Source organism: Vombatus ursinus, unplaced genomic scaffold (assembly GCF_900497805.2).
Source record: "Vombatus ursinus unplaced genomic scaffold, bare-nosed wombat genome assembly UNPS02005867.1, whole genome shotgun sequence".
Lineage (NCBI taxonomy): Eukaryota > Metazoa > Chordata > Mammalia > Diprotodontia > Vombatidae > Vombatus > Vombatus ursinus.
This window is the reverse complement of record NW_020945645.1, coordinates 1-4,330: the sequence shown is the minus strand read 5'-3', so window position 1 is coordinate 4,330 and position 4,330 is coordinate 1. Positions and strand designations below refer to the sequence as shown.

The window sequence follows — 4,330 nt, the reverse complement described above, 5'->3', positions numbered from 1 at the left end:
TAACTACATTCTGAGATTACTGTCCATCTACTTTCTGTGTATTTTGTTACTTACATGTCATCACCTCCATTAGAATGTGAGCATTTTGAGGGCAGGGGTTGTTTTAGCTTTTCTTTGTATCCCAAACCTGACATAATAAATAATCAATGCTTGCTGACTGACTGATCAGTCTTGTGAATGTTTCAAGTCAAATAACTCTTCCATTCTTTGCCCCATCACTGGTTTTCACCACCACCACTGCCTCTAAGAATCAGGTCTGTCATCCTTTGGGGAGACCCCCATTCCCATGAACAATGATCCTGGGGCCTCTTCAGGGTGGTGAGACTGGAACAAAAGGTCAGGTCAGAATCCTCTCTAAGTCAAATACTGACTCTTTCCTTCTAGTTTCCTTATCTGCTCCAGGATGTTTGCAAGGTAAATGCATCCTCCCTCCCTTCAGAAGCAGGTGTGAGGAAAAAGTAAAAGAGAGAAAGAAAGAAGAAAATGAGAGAAGAAGGAGGTGATGATGGCAGTGAGCATTGACGTCCTCTCTCTCTTGATCTCCAGGACCTCTCTGGAGCACTGCTAGTACCACCAGTTACTTGCCCCTGTTCTAAGCAGGGACTGGTGGGGGCAGCTCTCTTGTTTCTATAACTGTATGTTCTACTGCTCCTCACAGTTAGCATCACCCATCTGGCCATCTGTATTTATCTCTATTTACTATAGAGTTCTGAGTCCAGGGCTCAAGGAACAGACTCCAGTTAATTCTTGAGCTTCATCGAACTGATCACTGGTTTCTATGTGGCCATTAGAAAGCCAATTATTATATTGGTTCTTTCTTTCTTGAGTCCCCCCCAAGCCTTGGGCAGACAAAAGCAAAAGACTTTCTGTAATCAGTGATGGATATACCAGGGAAATGTCTCCTAGTCTTGTAGGACGATGTTTCAGAAAGCAGAGGTGGAAGTAGGAGGTTGGGTGAGATAATGAGAAAAGTGCAGTTTGGTCTCAAATTAGGAGGGGGGTGACTTCAGCCCCAATAGGTTTGGGACTGTCTGAATGTGAAGACAAAATGCTATTGTAAGGGTAAAATAGAAGCACTCAGTTTTCTTAGATAGAATCATTTCTATTTTATTCTGTTCAGCAGCTTGAGAATGAAGTGAGGCTGTCTGGTGGAGTGGGTAGGACAGCAAAGCTAGCCACAGTCTCAGGGCATCCATCTGTGAGCACTGTCAAGGTGGAGGAATGCCAGGTGTTCAGTTTCTAGTTTAAACTGTGGATAAAAAGAAGAGAGAATAGTCAAAACCAAGACCATCTGCTCTTGAAACAGGGACACAAGCCGATCGGAACCTGGGGAACAGTTCATCAAGCCCTTCTGTCAGAGGGCTCTGGTTTTGTTTTCATTTCTTTTTGTCTGTTTGTTTGTTTGTCAAGCCTGAGAGAACCAGAGATAAGAACAGGGTCTAGAAGAACTTCCCTGGGACAGAGATGAGAAGTAATGGGATGAATATCTTTATAACAATGCAAATGTTGTTGTTCAGTTGTTTTCAGTCATGTCCCATTCTTCATGACCCCATTTGGAATTTTCCTGGCAAAGATACTGGAGCTGTTTCCCATTTCATTCTCCAGCTCATTTTACAGATGAAGAAACTGAGGCAAACAAGGTTAAGTGACTTGCCCAGGGCCATACAGCTAGGAATTGTCTGAGACTAGATTTGAACTCATAAAGAGGAGTCTTCCCAACTCCAGGCTTGGCACTGTATGTACTATTGCACCACCTAGAAGCGCAACAATGCAAATACCCAAATGTATTTGTATATCATTCCTCCAATCTTGTACTATCATAGAATGTCAGAAGCCAAAGGATCTTTGAGGATATCGAGTCTATCTTCCTCATTTTAGAGAAAGAAACTTAGTTTGAGAGGGATGCGACTTGACCAAATTTACACAGCTAGTACTCAACAAAGTTGGAATTTGAATTCAGGTCTTCTGACTCAAAGTCCAGAGCCTTTCCCACTTCACATAATTACCTCGAATGGGCAACTATTCCTTCACTTTTCCATTACCTTTATTGGCAGAGTCCAGTGTTTTCTTGATTGCCTGGAGGAGCAGAAATGAACACTTTTTGCAGAATTTAAAAGTAAAATCATCCAAGTCGATGGACCAAATCATGGGCCCTCCCAATCTTGAGTTCTTCAAATACTGGACCTGAAGGAAATATACAGGGATGTGGCAGGGAGGCTGAAAAGAGCACCTAGTGGTCTTCCTAGGTCTCTGGGAATGACTCAACATTAGACTCTGGTTCAGATGAGGGAATGGGTTAATTTAGCAGCAAACATTTAGATTAGACAGAGAAAAGGGCATCCTGGTAGGAAGAGGAAACTGAGGGAGCCCACAGACCCTACATCCTCAGAAGATAGGGTAGATACCTTCCTTTACTTCCCTCACTTTCTCCCCTACACAACAATGCTCCATGGAATAATTGAGCAGACACAGACACCAGGATTCAGGGACCATGGACCATACAAAGGGGACTGCTTCAATTACAGTGGCCTTGGAGATGGCCAGATGGGTGATGCTAACCATGAGGAGCAAAAATAGAACAGGTAACTATGGAAACAAGAGAGCTGCCCCCACCAGCCCTTGCCCAGAACAGAGGCAAGTAACTGGTGGTACAGTTGTGCTCCAGAGAAGTCCCTAAGATTAAGAGGGTGGGAACATCAATACTCATTACCATCATCATCACTTTTCTCTTATTCTCTTCTTTCTTTCTTCTTCCTCTTTTCCATCCTTCTTTCTTTGCTTCTTTCCTTTCTTTATTCCTTCTTTTCTGCTTTCCTTCCTTCTTTGTTTCATCTGTCCTCTCGTCCTTCCTTCCTTCCTTTTCTTCCTTCCTTCCTTGCTTCCTTTCTTCTTTGCTTCCTTTTTACTTTCTTCTCCTTTCTTCCTTCTTTGCTTTCTTCCTCATTCCTTGCTTGTTTCCTTGTTTCATTCCTTTCTTCCTTTTTTCTTTCTTTCCTCTCTCCCTCTTTCCTTCCTTTTTTCTTCTTTTTTCTTGATTTGTTTACTTTCTTTTTTGCTTCTTTCCCTTCTTTGCTTCTATTTTCTTTTCTCTTTCTTTCCTTCTTTCCTGCCTTCCTTTTTTACTTTTTTCTTCTTTGCTCCTTTCCATCTTTGTTGCCTTCCCTTGGTTCCTTTCTGCTTTCCTTCCTTCTTTTTTTCTTCTTTCTTTCCCTCTTTCATTTCTACTTTCTTCCTCCCTTGCTCTGTTCTTCTCTTTCTTCTTTTCCTTCCCCCCTTTCAATCTTCTATGCCTCAGGTCCTCAGAGGATTTTTTAACCCCACTATTGACCTTAGCCTAAAGAAACCACTGGAACTTCATCTTAGAGCCACCCTGGAGGCTTCTATGCCTCCTTTCTTTGCATTCTGAGTGTAGCCAGGGTTGCCTCATTGTGTCCATCACCTTGGTCACACTTACCTTGGTCTCCACACTCTCCACATCATCAAAGCCAACCCACTGGTTGCCCTTGATGGCATAAGGGACTTGCTGTTCTGGGGGTGTTTTTGACTGTGGCACCTTGTAGAAACTGGCATACCTAAGAGAATGGGGAGGAGGTAGGAAAAGGGTGGAGAAAGCAGTTAGCTCTGGAATCTTCTAAGGCAGAGATGCTTAGCCTGGTGTCCACAGATGATCATTGGATAGATTTCAAGGGGATCTGTGGATTTGTTTTGTTTTAATATTTTGATAATTGGTTTCCTTCATCACCTGATGTATTTCATTTTATGCATTTATATTATTTTGAGCAGGAACCTTGAGGCTTCACCAAACTCCCAAAGGACCCATGACACAAAAAAGGCTAAGAGACTCTGCTCTGAAACATTGTCCTATACCTAAGCAAGGACACCTGGCTATAGAATTCCCACAAGGGGCCACCTGAAGTAGGCTAGTGAAGGAGATCCTTCCAAGACTATTCATTCTATTTTTTGAATGGGCTCTCCTGTTAAGTTTTCCCTTATAGCCGCTGAAATCTGAATCAACAGCTTCTACCCATAGCTCGTAGTTCAACCCTCTGAGTCTGAACAGAATCAGTCATGTTCTGTCTTCCCAGCTATACCAGAAGGTCAGAGAAGGCAAGGATTGTCTTATTCATCCTTGTGGCAAGTACCATGACTTATACCTAGTAGGTTCTCATTGTTCATTCAATGATTGGTTCATTGACCTCCAGAGTCATCTCCATGTTTTTGTACATATTCTAGGGAAGATTGAAAGGTAGCAAGGGACTCCCTCCTCCCACTCCCAACAACAGACCAGCATAGATTACCAATGGCCTGAGCCTTGGAGCTCACTAAGTAG

At 42.8% G+C, this 4,330-nt stretch overlaps 1 long non-coding RNA gene across 1 annotated transcript; it reads right to left on the bottom strand.

The window, feature by feature from the left end:
* Positions 1–1,091: 1,091 nt before the first annotated feature.
* Positions 1,092–3,705, bottom strand: LOC114032900. The gene is made up of 3 exons (XR_003567895.1): positions 3,455–3,705; positions 2,043–2,184; positions 1,092–1,249 (listed from the first exon to the last, which is right to left on the bottom strand). It is a non-coding gene; the product is annotated as an uncharacterized LOC114032900 (long non-coding RNA).
* Positions 3,706–4,330: the final 625 nt, after the last annotated feature.